The sequence below is a fragment of the Pteropus alecto genome, unplaced genomic scaffold, assembly GCF_000325575.1.
Source record: "Pteropus alecto unplaced genomic scaffold, ASM32557v1 scaffold14, whole genome shotgun sequence".
NCBI classification, from domain to species: Eukaryota; Metazoa; Chordata; class Mammalia; order Chiroptera; family Pteropodidae; genus Pteropus; species Pteropus alecto.
In genome coordinates this window covers 5,834,223-5,848,265 of record NW_006436810.1, presented here as the reverse complement: position 1 = coordinate 5,848,265, position 14,043 = coordinate 5,834,223, and positions in this window count along the sequence as shown.

Below are 14,043 nucleotides of genomic sequence, written 5' to 3'. Positions count from 1 at the left end.
CCGGCTTCCCCTCGGGCCTGCTTTCGTCTCCTGCGGAGGAGGTGAAGGGGCTGCGAAGAGGAAGGGGGGTGTTGAGGTGGGTCTTTCGGGGGCCGGCCCCCAGGGGGCCCCTAGGCCTGGCGCAGCTGCCCCGCCTGGCGCCCCCGTTCTGGAGACGGAAAAGCCGACAGCAGGCGCTTCCGGTCCCCGCACACGCGGGCGCTGGGTTTACTATGGCTGCGGACCGCACCCCGCCGGCGGGCGAAGGTCACAAGCTCGGAGGGTCGCGCTGCCCTGCGTCCTTCGCCGCAGGACGGACGACCGGGCCCCGGGACACCCTCGTCCCGCACGTGCCGCCCTCCTCGTGGGCAGGGCGAGCCGTATTCACTGGAGAATGGTGAGTTCCCGCCCCCGCAGCACACTTCCTGGTGACCTCTAGGCAGGATTGAGGAGCCCCGAGGGCAGTGGGCTCCCCTTCTCTCTTCTTTGCCCCAGGAACTGAGAAATGTTTGTCCAGAGGAAGGACGTGTATGCGTCCTTAGAACAAGGAGCTAACACAATTGTGTGGAGAATACACGCTAAAGAAGCCATTATGGTTATATTGACACAAAAATGTGGAGGGATTCGATATGATCATTTGAAACTGTACAAAAAGCTGCTGCTATTTCTTCTTTTTTGGTATCTATATCAGAAAAGCACTGGAAGCCAGAGGGGTAGTGCTTTGGTGTATACATTTTTTGTCCTCTTTGGTCGTATTAAATCCGTGTGGCTTTCCATTATAATTTGAAATTATTTTTTTATACTACATTTTATAGGAGTCACAGTTTATATAGGTAATTTATAAGCTATGTAGAACAACAAAAAAGGTTTAAAGTTCCTCATCCCCAAATGTTTCATTTTCTTCTTAGAACTACTTTTAAATGTTTACTGCCTTCCTTTGTTATGCGTCCTTAGAACAAGGAGCTAACACAATTGTGTGGAGAATACACGCTAAAGAAGCCATTATGGTTATATTGACACAAAAATGTGGAGGGATTCGATATGATCATTTGAAACTGTACAAAAAGCTGCTGCTATTTCTTCTTTTTTGGTATCTATATCAGAAAAGCACTGGAAGCCAGAGGGGTAGTGCTTTGGTGTATACATTTTTTGTCCTCTTTGGTCGTATTAAATCCGTGTGGCTTTCCATTATAATTTGAAATTATTTTTTTATACTACATTTTATAGGAGTCACAGTTTATACAGGTAATTTATAAGCTATGTAGAACAACAAAAAAGGTTTAAAGTTCCTCATCCCCAAATGTTTCATTTTCTTTCTTCTTAGAACTACTTTTAAATGTTTACTGCCTTCCTTTGTTGGTGAAAAGTGTTCTTCAGACTTGATCCTGGAAAGAGTTGATCACTGGCTCCCTGGAGATCAGATACAGAGTCAAAAAGAGACCCCGGTAACTCATTGCCTGCTTAGTAATCCGTGGGGCTGAGTATAGGTCACTGAACACAAAATGGCCTTTCCTGTCTTGCTTACTGAGAAGGTTTGATAGATTTTGTAATGGTTTTCCAAGTATCATTAGACTAGGGAAACCTGGCTTTGGGGCTTTGTGTTCACATAAACCAAATATGGTTCTCTATGTGATGGTCTTTACTTACCAACATAAACTGTAATGAGAGAAAATTTCTTAGGACAATTCTGAAACATCATGCTTTGAAACACCATGTTTTAAACATAGCTAGTAATAAAAGTCCTTAAAAACTTTCCATCTGGGCTTGTGAAAGATTTCTGAAAGTCTTTTAAATGGTATTCTGTATACATCTGCTACAAGAATATATTTGATTTGGATGCAAATTAGTGTTGTTCTTCCCTTCTTTTAGTATTAATTTAAGCAGGGAATTTGGGGAGGGAAGGAATGAATTATGGTTGATTTCACTTTCAGCAAAGTAAAGGTGGGGTGAATGGAAGCATTTTTAAACATTTACAAATCAAAGGTTAGATAGTCATGAGTCATGAGTAAAGCAACCTTTTTTTTTTTTTTTGCCTTTGCAGATGCTGTTCCCTCAGTGCCTCAGATAGTGAATTCTTTCTACTCACAGTGCACCTGGTGAATGTCAGCTCATACCTGAAGTTTTAGTTCCCATTTATAGACTTCTTTTTTGAAGCTATTTGCATATCTAATTTCCTTTGGGAAATTTTTTTAAATTTTCTTTTATGCTCATTTTAATTTTATTCCCCAGCTCTTATGTTAAATATTGTAACAAATATTGGAACATAAATGGGGCAGCAACCAGGTACGATAATCAGAATATGGGAGAGTTCTTGGAAACTGTGAAGTGTTATACAGAAAATTATGGTGACGGTCAATTGATTCATTAATTTATTCATTTAAGAAATATTTATTGAATATTTCTTATAAGAGGTGCCTATTAGAGTTTTGGGTTGCAAGTAAGAGACATTGCCTTTAACTTAAGTAGAAAAGAACTTCCAGGGAAGAAACCAGGAAGGTCACAGAAGCAATATTTGGAATGCAAGAGATTCAAGCTTAGAACACAAGCAGGGACCACGGGAAGAATAGGAGCAGGAGCAGAGTCAAGGTCACGCTATGCAATAGACTGATTAGGAAGCCCCTGTGGACATTGTTGTCTCTGTTGCTGCTGCCAAGAGTAACTTTTAAGCTATTCCTGTGTTTTGATGTTGCCTGTATAAGACCCAGTTGGGATGGGGGTGGGGGTGTCTTCTCCTATGGCACATACCAGGGTCCTAGCTACCAGAGGTGAGGAGGAGGGGCAACTCTGAGACCAGAGTTGCTTTCCCCTTTGTTCTCTTTTGGGTGAGGTTGGATGTTCGTTAGAAATTACAGATTTTGGAGGTGCTGCGTGTAGTCTACCACCTTCAGTCTCAAGGTCAAGGGTATGGTGGATACAAGCTCTGAATCTGGAGGCAGAGCCTGGCAGTCCTACTGTTGTTTAGCTGTGTGACTTTGAGCCTCCCTCCTCTCGTAGATGGTCTTCCAAGGTCCATTCCAAGTCTGGTTTGATATGGATCCCCTTTAATTGAAATGGGGTCTTTATGATAATTGGGTTAATTTCCCAAGGGCTCTTTTTTAGATATCCTAAATCTGAATCCAAGTAGTTACGGGATATATAGCCTTATGAAGCTATTTCTGATGGTATATATTTGGAATGATCGACTTCATATTCCAAAAACTTTAAGGATTCTCTTTTTCAAAAATGAATTTTCTTTTATTTTTAATTCCAGCGATCTGATTCAATGAATGGATTTGTTGCTTTAAGTTTTAAATTCCTTTCTGAGATTTTGGTTCTCATCTGTACTAATTTTCAGATCAAGAAAGGCAGAAGGAACAGAGGACAGAATGAAGAAACTGTCGTGATTTAATGTGAATGGTGAGACCAGAGTTGCTTTGGAGTTATGTCATTACTGTGTATTTACTACAGAATTTTGACTGAGATATTACTTTTGGAGAGGATTTTAAATTTTCTGTAAAATAATTACAGGGAAAAATCCTTATTTAAAGTCTGTTTCTTCAAAGTGGAACCATAGTGATATTTACTATATAATCAAAGTGTCCTGACTGGTAAGATGTGGGGACAGTTTCAAGGGTCATGTTTAACGTTAGGTTTGTTACACAATATAAGCAAATAGCAGCAACTCCAGATATTTTGTATTCTTGGTATTCTGAAAAAAATTGGGTGTCAATCAAATGAAGGCATATTAAATCAGGATCACTTGCCTTATAAATGAGCTATCTGTATGACCTATTTAAAAAGTGACTAATCCATTGGAAAACCAGTCATTAAAAATACATATATACTTAAAATATTGATTTCTGCATGTTGGGGTTGCTTATAGTAGTGGGGGTTGAGATGGAGTGGGGGGAATGAAACAGGCAATGGGAGGAGTTATAGGAGTTTATTGATCCATAATAGAGTAAGTTTTTCTTTGGCTTATTGTCCCCTTCTCTATGCCACTTTAAATCCTACTCATCCCTTAATATTGTGTTTGTAAACTTTCTGGGTAAGACCATAGTAGGAAATGGATTTCATGTTGCAACCCTAGTACATATACAGTATTTGCACATTTCAAGAAGAAAAGACACTTTTTTAAAGGTCCCGTTGTAGCCAAACTTGTATTCGAAATTAATTACTAAAGTAGGGAGCCTGGTCTGATGGTCCTGGAATGTGTTATTTTCTTCTCCAAGTAGTGTTTCTTGCTGCTCATTCAGCACATCATCTAAAGCTTGTTATTGTTTTTTGTGTATGTGGGTCATTGGCTGTCTTAGAAAGCACTTGAGGATGCCATTCTAGAAGGAAGTTTCTAGTGACATACCATAATGCTCTCAATCTTATCTTTTTCAGTATTTTTATTAAGGGTCTTACTGAAGGTTAGAAGGACCACTCATCAGATTTGTAGGTGACACAGATCTAGCAGCCATAGCTAATATATGAAACGGCAAAATCAAGATTCAAAATGAAATATGAATGTTGGAATGAAAACCAACATGATTTAATTTAGCAAAGAACAATATAAAAGCCCTTCATTGAGGCTGAAAAATATAAATCAAGGAAGGTTCCTAGATTGTGACAACAATGCATGAAAAGATGGGGGTATAAATCTTATATAAATGAAAAACAATCCAAAAATATTATTCTGCATAAAAAGCTAATGTAATTTTAGGCTGCATCACCAGAAATATGGTATATAGCTTACAGGGAAGGTAACCGGTTTCCAATATTCTGGGCTGAAGATTTATCTAGCTCTAGCTACCTTATTTTAATATAAACATTGATAAGTTATAGATTAGCATGAGTTCTCAGGATGTGAGGGAAGAGAAAGCCATGCTTCATGTGGAAGAGTTAGAGCAAATGTTTAGCCTAGAGAAGAAGCAAATGCTATGGTACATGATTGCTACTTCAAATATTTGCCTGGCTGTCACGTGGCAGAGGGGGTAGGTTTTCCTGTGCCCCAGGGCAGACTTAGGACCAAAGGGTAAAAGTGACAGAGGAGCCGAGTTTGATTCTAATAATTAAGGTTGTCCAAGAGTACACCGAGTTGCCACATGAAGGGGTGACTCCTTCACCCAGAGGAGAGTTCTACAAAGGCTCAGCGACTGTCTGGCTCAGATGCTCTTAGTAAGGAGCAGCTGAATTAGGCGACGGGTTGAAATAGATGATCTCTCTGGTTGAACTTCAGAATTCTCTGAATTGCATGTTAAAAAAAAAAATACTGTGAAAGTGATTTTATATAGATGATTTTAAGAGAGATTATATTAATATTCAAGCTTGTAAGAACTTTAAAGGTACACAGTAGAGCATTTTATATCTCAAAGCACTTTAAAACTATTCCCTTATTTATGAAAACTACAATTTTTCTTCTTGTCTGCATTTCTAAAATCTGAAAAAGCTCTGAAAACCAAAAGTTTTTTGGATCTCAATATCAAATAACCTTAACTGAACTGAAAATGAGACTATTTCAGTTTTTATTCCACTTAGAATGGACATCTGCAGAAATATGATTGTATTCGATTGTAGGCTGTCCAGATCCTGTTGGGGGTTATGATTTTTACTACTAATAACTTTCACAATATCTGAAAAACTCTCAATTCTAAACCATCTATCTCCAAAGGATTTGGTTAAGGGATTGTTAGTAGTAGTTATCCTAATAATAATACGTTCTTGTTTTCTCAGGGTAACTTGACTCCATTGCCCAGAAGTGTAGAAAATAAACTACATTATTTCCCCTGCTAGAATGATTCTCAAGAGCTATAAACTTGTCACAGAAAGAACTTTCTCTATGAGCCAAATTTATGCTAAATACTGAAGTGATAAGTTGCTTTACCATTTCCATATATATTTTATGAAAGGGTCTGTGGCAAATATTATCAGTGTCAAGGATCTCCTTCTAAAGCATATTTGATATTACTTAAGGCTGGCTCTGGGTGACAATGTCACACTTTTCTAGCCTAGGTGGAGAATTTAGTAGGATCAGTTAATTAATGGCTTTCATTTTATAAATCCTTTCTATGACTATTACTCTGTACACATCCGTGGAACACCTACATACTCCATGCTGGCCCTAAGCTAGGCAACCATGTTTACAAGACAAATGAGATGAGGAATGTAACCTCAATATGCTCACACATGCATTTCACCCTGAAAACAACCTGTAAGATAAGCACAGAGATTATTGTTCCTATTAAAAAAATGGAATCTCAGGGAAGTTAGGTGACTTGCTTAGGGTCCCACATCCAGTAAGTGGTAGAACAGGACTTAAATACAAGACTTTAAATTCAGAGTCTACTTATCTTTCCATCATATTAATATATATTGAGAACCTGTTGTCTTTCATACACTCATACAAAATGTATCTTCTAACCTGACCCTTATCATAGATGTCAACTTTTACTTGGCTACTCAGAATTTGTAGCCACTTTTGGTGTTTGGAGAATGTACTATGAAAGCCTCAAAACCCAAACTCTTACTTTTCTCATCCTCTGGCAGTTGGGACTTGGGAACATCAACTAAGTTCAGTCAGTGAGAGAGGCCTCCCTGGAGGTAAGACACCAAAGAACAAAAGAGTGGAATTTAAGCTGGTGAAGGTGGTGCATTGTGTGTCCAGCAGTGGCAGCTCATCAGCCAGGCTGAATCTTTGCCTGTGATTTCTCATGCTTAATCTTCGTTGATTTCTGACTATTTTCTAGACATGATTCTCATCCCTTTTAGTCTATCCTGTGATCTATCTGATTTCCTTTCACTAAATTTGTCTCCAGATGTTAGCCTGAGTCAGTTTCTATTCTTTTCAGCCAAGAACTTTGACTAGCCATTTTATTATCTTCATTGACTTGGTCTTCCCACGGTGTCATGGCTGGATTTTGGGAGGAGTTCTCTCTGAAGGTGAACATTTCAAGAGTTTGCTAGTATTTTGTTGAGGATTTTTGCATCTATGTTCATTAGGAATATTGGCCTGTAGTTTTCTTGTGGCATCTTTTCCTGGCTTTGGTATCAGTTTGAGTCTTGCCTTATAGAATGAGTTTTGTAGTGTTTCTTCTTCTAATTTTTTGAAATTTAAGAAGGATTGATATTAATTCTTCTTTAAATGTTTGGTAGAATTCACCCCTGAAGCCATTTGATCCTGGGCTTTTCTATGTTGAAAGTTTTTAGGTTACTTCTTCAGTCTCCTTATTTGTTATTGGTATGTTCATACTTTCTATTTCTTCTTGATTCAGTCTTGGCGAGTTGTATGTATCTAGGAATTTCTCCATTTCCTCTAGATTGTCCAGATTGTTAGGGTATAATTGTTCATAATAGTCTCAAGTTTCTGTTTATTTCTGTGAGATCAATTGTAATTTTGCATCTTGTTACTTTATTGAACTTGCTTATCAGTTCTGACAGTTTTTGTGGAGTCTCTCTTCTTTCATTTCTGATTTTATTTGAATCCTCTCCTTTTTTCCTTAGTCTAGCTAAGGTTTTGTTGATTTTTTTTGGAAAAAAAAGAACACAACTCTTAGTTTCATTAATTAAAAAATATTTGCCTATTCTCCATTTTGTTTATTTCTGCTCTAATATTTTCTTCTTTCTGCTAATTTTAGAACAGTTTTTCTGGGTACAATATTCTTGACTGGCATTTTTTTTTTCAGTACTTTGAATATATTATCATACTCTCTCCTGGCTTACAAAATTTCTGGTGAGAAATCTATTTTATGGGGGTGTGTCCCTTGTATGCGACAAGTCACTTTTCTCTTGCTGCCCTCAATATATTGTATTGGTTCTGTTTCTCTGGAGAACTCTGACTAATACAGTTACATGTATAATTCTTTTTTATAGACTGCTGAATTTTATTTACTCATATTTTACTGAGGATTTTTGCATCTGTATTCATGAGGGATATTGATCTGTAGTTTCTTTTTTCATATTGTCTTTTTCTAGTTATAGTATCAGGATAATACTAGCTTCCTAAGATGAATCGGGACATTTTCCCTCATTCTGGAAGAGATTGTGTGGAATTGGTGTTAATTCTTTAATTGTTTAATAGAATTCTCTAATGACTCCTTATGAACCTGGGGAATATTCTTTTGGGAGTTTTTAAATTACAAATTTAATCTCCTTAATCTCCTTATGGTATTGTCCTATTTCATATTGGGTGCTTCGTGTTCATTTATTTATTTATTTATTTATTTAATTTTTGAGGAATTGGTGCATTTCATTTGCCAGATTTATATGTATAGAATTGTTCATGGTATTCACTTACTATTTTTTGATGTCTGCAGGGTTTGAAGTGGTATTACTTGTTTCATTCCTGATATTGATCATTTGTGTCTTCTCTTTTTTTTTTTGGTCAGTTTATTAGATGTTTTTCAATTTTATTGATCTGTTTTCATAGAACTATTTTTTTATTTCATTGATTTTCTCTATCGCCTTTGTGCTGTCAATTCACTTGGTTCCTGCTCTTTGTTTCCTTTCTTCTAATTGCTTTGGGTTTATTCCTCTCTTCTTTTTTAGGTTCTTGAGGTGAGACGTTGCTGAATTGAAACTTTTCCTCTTTTCCAATGTATGCATTTAATGCTATAAATTTCCCTTATAGCACTACTTTAGCTGTATCCGACATATTTTGATATGCTGGGTTTTCAATTTCATTTAGTTCTATGTATTTTATAATTTCCTTTGAGAATATGTGGTGGAGTATTTTGAAGTGTGTTGTTTAGTTTCAAAGTTTTTGGAGGTTTCTTGTTATCATTCTGTTGTGAGTTCTAGTTTGTCCATTGTGTACAAAGAACGTACTCTATAATTTCAGTTGTTTAAATTGGTTGAGGTTTGCTTTGTGGCCCAGGATACAGTTTATGTTAGTATATGTTACATGGATGCTTGAAAAGAATGTGTATTCTGCTGTTGTTGGGTGGTGCGTTCTATCAGTTAAATGCTGTTTAGATCCTGTTGGTAGGTGATATATTCTTGCTGAATTTCTGTCTAGTAGTTGTATGAATTATGGAGACATGGTGTTGAGATCTCTAAATATAAATGTGGATTTGTCTATCCTTTCATTTATTTGTCTTTATATATCTATTCTATATATTCTTAACATGTTTTGCTACTCTGTGTACGATGAAAACTCATTTAGGATTATTATGTCTTCTTGTTGAATTCACCGTATTATAATTATATAAAATCTCTCTTTGTCTGGTAATTTCCTTTTCTCTGAAGTTTATTTCGTTGCTCTTAAAGTTTACCAGTAATAGTATAGTCATACCTGCTTTATTTGATTATGTTTACATGAGATATTCTTTTTCATTCTTTTACTTTCAACTTACCTACATAGTTATATTTGAATTGAGTTTCTTGTAGACAGCATGATTTTTAATCCACTCTGCCAATCTTTGTGTTATAATTGTTTTATTTAGATTATATTTAATTATAAATATATTAGTGCTTAATTTTGTATTTAGTTTGGTCTCTTTTTTTTCTGCATTTTTCTCTGCCTTCCTATGTGTTGCTTAAATATTTATTAAAATTCCATTTTGATTTCTTGATACTGTTTTTGCATTTATATCTCTGCGTAGCTTTGTTAGTGGTTGCCCTCGGTATTACATTACATATACGTAATTTATCACAGCCTACTAGTGTTGATATTTTACCAGTTCAAGTGAAGTTTAGAAATCTTACCTCTCCCTCATTTATAATAGACTCATTTTGAATATTTCCTTCGCATCCACTTAGCACCTTTTCAGACAGTCTTATAATTTTCGCCTCGCTGTCAAACATGACTTTGAGAATGCAAGAGCAGAAGAAGGATATAGTGCATTCATATTTTTGCTCTCTTTTCATATTCTTTCTTCCTTCCTAATATTTTAAGATTTCTCTTTTATCAATTTCTGTTTAGAAAACTTTAGCTATTCTTTTAGGATAAATCTGCTGGCAAAATCATGTTAGTTTTTTTTTTTTTTTCCATCTGAGAGTAGCTTGATTTCTCCATACCAGAAAGGTATTTTGTCTCTATATAAAATTCTCAGTTGATAGTTCTTTTCTTTCAGCACTTGAAGAATATCGTGACACTTTATTCTGGCTTCTGTGATTTCTCATGAGAAATCTGATGTCATTTGAAATGTTTTCTCCTACAGATAAGGTATCATTTCTCTCTCTCTCTGTCTCTCTGCTATTAAGATTTTTCTTTGTCTTTAGTTTTTAAGAAGTTTGACTGTGATTTGGGTTTATACTGTTTGGGGTTTACGTAGTTGCTTGAATTTGTATGTGTATGTATTTTGACAAATTTTGGAAGTTTTCTGTCATTCTTTTTAAAAATATTTATTTACTTTTGATAAACATATATATTTAAGGCATATCATGCAATATTTTGATATAGATACATACATCATGAACTATATATAAAATAAAATCCCACAGTTCCTATAGTTTCCATCTTTTGTGTGTAGTTATAACAATTAAGATTTTCTCTGTTAGCAGATTTCAAGTATATAGTACATTATTTTTAACTATAGTCACCATGTTGTACATTATGTTTCTAGAACTGCAATTATTTCTTCACAAACTTTTTAATTTAATTTTTTAGCACTTTGTCCTCTTCTCTCTTGGAACTCTGATTACATGAATGTTAGCTTTTTTGTTAGTCCCACAAATCCCCAAGAAACTTCTATTCATTTTTCCAGTTTATTTTCCTTTTGTTGTTCAGTTGGGTACTTTCTATTGTTCTATCTTCTGCTTCATTGATTCTTCTACCCCTTTCATTTTGCTGCTGACCTGTTCATTGAATTAAAAAGATTATTTGGTTAGTGTATTTTTTTTATTTTTATAATTTACTTTTGACTCTTCTTTATATCATGTATTATTTTTACTGAGAATATTTGTACATTTATTTCAAGCATGTTTATAATTGCTAAGGAAGGATGATGAATGCTTTAAAATCTTTGTCAGAGTATTCTAATTCTCATGTCATTGTTGGTGTCTATTGATATTGTTTATTCTTGTTGAGATTTTCCTAGTTATTTATAATATAAGTGTCTTTCTATTGAAACATGGACATTTTAGGTATTATGTTATGAGATCTTATTTAAACATTCTGTTTTAGTTGTCTTCCCCTTACATTACCAGGGAAGGGTTAGAGAATTGCCTCATTATTGCCAGGTGATGGTAGAAGTCCTGGTACCTTCTTAGAGAACACAGGCTAAAGCATTAAAGGGGGAAAAGAAATAGAAACACAGGAAAGAGTATAAGAAACTTATATAACTCAACAAAAAGGCTAAAATATATAAAAGTGAAATTCAGGAATAACAGGAGGAAAAAAATAAGATAGAAGCAATAGTTGAACAGAAAATGGACAAGAGTTTTTCAAAACAGATGAAATCCATTAACTCATTATTTTAAAAGTTCTCTGAACTTCAAAAGGGGTGAATATTAAAAGATATCTCATAATAAAGTTGCTAAAAAATCTCAAAGGAAGCCTGGGTAAAAAACGGTGCATTACTTTCAAAGAATCCAAAATAGAATTGGCAGAATACTAATTTGGAAGCCGGAGGCAATGGAATGACATCTTTAAGACGCTGGGGGTAGGGTGGAGGGAGGTATATCTAATTTTGTACCCAGTAAAAATGTCCTTCAAATGTGAAAGCAAAATAAAGACATTTCCAGATAAACAAAATTGAGAGTATTTGTTACTCGTGGACATAGGGCATTCTTCAGACAGAAGGAAAATGATAATGGCTATGCAGAACAACAGTATGCTGTGGGGTATTAAAATATATAGAATTAAAATGCATGATGAAATAAAAGATGGGAGATGGATAGGTAAGTACAGTTAAACTATTCTAATTTCATAGCATTTCTTGGGAAGTAGAAAAGGTACTAAGCCATTTTAGGTTGTTTATGATATCCATCATATGTATATTTTGAGGAATTGGCACATGTGATTTTGGGGGTTGGAAAGTCTGAAATCTACAGAGCAGGCTGGCAGATCCAAAATTCTCAGGCAGGAGCTGATGTTGCAGTCTTGAGGTAGAATTTCCTCTTCAAGGTAACCTCATTTTTGCTCTTAAGGCCTTTCAAATGATTGGATAAAGTTCACTCACATTGTCAGAGTAATATCTTTCACTTAAAGTCAACTACTTGTAGGTGTAAACAGCATCTGCAAAGTACCATCACAGCAACACCTAGATTAGTGTTTGATGGAGTAACTGGGTACTTTAACCTAGCCAAGTTGGCACATAAAAGTAACCATGACAGATTGTAATAAGTCAAGAATGCTGATTTTCTTCCTTAGGCTAACCACTAAAAGAATAGTAAAAGAATGCGTAACTAACAATCTAATATACGGAGAAAGTCAGATAATAAGAAATAGTTGTTTAAAATAAGGCAGAAAAAGGAACATAAAACAGGTGGAACAAGTAGTAAACAATAAGATGGATAATACAAGTAACATCAGTAGTTTCTTAGATATAAATGAACTTGATGCTTTAGCTAAAAGACAGACATTATAAGACTGGATAAAAACATAACCCTATTATGTGCTTCTTATAAGAGATACACCTGAAACAAAGACAGGAAGATTAATAATCAACAAACAAGACTTTAGAAAAATAACATTACAATAGATAACAAAAAGGTCAATCTATTAGCAACATAAAACAATCACAAATTATTATGCATCCAATAACATAGCCTTAAATTAAAAAGTGAAAGTTGGTAGAATTAAGAGGAAAAATAGATAAGTATGCAATCATAGTGGGAAACTTTATGTTTCTGTCCATAACAGCGTAGACAGACGAAAAATATCAGAAAGGCTGTGGATTATCTAAACAATATAAACAAACAACTTAATTGACATGTATAGAACCCTACACTTAATTATAACAAGAATGCATCTTATTTTCGAATGCACAAAGAACATTTACCAAAATTAACTGTATGCTGGGACCTAAATCAAATCTCAGCAGATTTTAAAATTTTAATCATTTTGAGTATCTTCTCTGACCACAGAGGATTTAAACTTGAAAACAATTATGAAAAGATAATTAGAAAATTCTCCAAAGTTTTGGAGTTAAGCAATATGCTTTTAAATAACCTTAGATAAAAGAAGAAATCACAAAATATTTTGAATAGAATGTTAATGGAAATATGATTTATCAAAACTTCAGGGGATGTAACTGAAATTATCTTTAGAGCTAAATTTATAGCATTATATGCAAATTTGAGAGAAGAAAGACTGAAAATAAGTGATCTAAATATTCATCTCAAGATAGTAGAAAAATAACAGGAAAGCAAGATCAAATAAACATAAAAATATACCAACAAAATAGGATTCAGGTTAGGCCTTGTAGGATATTTGCTACACCTAAGTGTACCTATTTGAGGGCAAGTTTATATTTTTTCAATTAGAAAAAGGAGGTCAAGTTAGTGTACTTTGACATAGAAAGACTCTGGCATAGACATTAGCTTGCCTGAGTTCTAGTCCAAGTTCTGATGAGATTGAACCATATGACCTCTTCATGCCTTTTATCTTTTTGTCAAATAGGATTATAATACTCAGTTTATTTCATAGGATTTTAAATCTTGGATTAAATCAGAAGGCTAGGTGGAGACTTGAGCCTAGAATCCTAGGTTCTAGCCCTGCCTCTTTTACTGACTGTGCCATTAAGTCACTAACCTAAGTATCCGTTTTCACCTGTACAAGGGTTATGCTCCCTCTTAGCTTTTTGCATTAGCAAGCAAGATGTAATTATCCTCATTTCATACATGAAGTATGTGAGGTACAGACAGGCTAAGCCACTTTTCGGACACAGGGCCAGAAATAGGTCTGCTTATTGGGCATTCTCTCTCTTTCACCTCTGTGTCTGTCTGTCTGTATGTCAGTCTCTCTCTCTCTCATTTACTCATTAACTTTGTCAACTTACAAATATTTTAAAATTAATGCAGAATATGCTTGACAGAAAAGTCGCAATCTACATGGTGTGATCTAAGGGACTGATAGTTTCTGAACTTTTTGCTCAAAAATGACTCTTTCCTTAGCTTGCCACGGCATCTGAAATTTCCATCTCTTCTCATTTCTTTAAG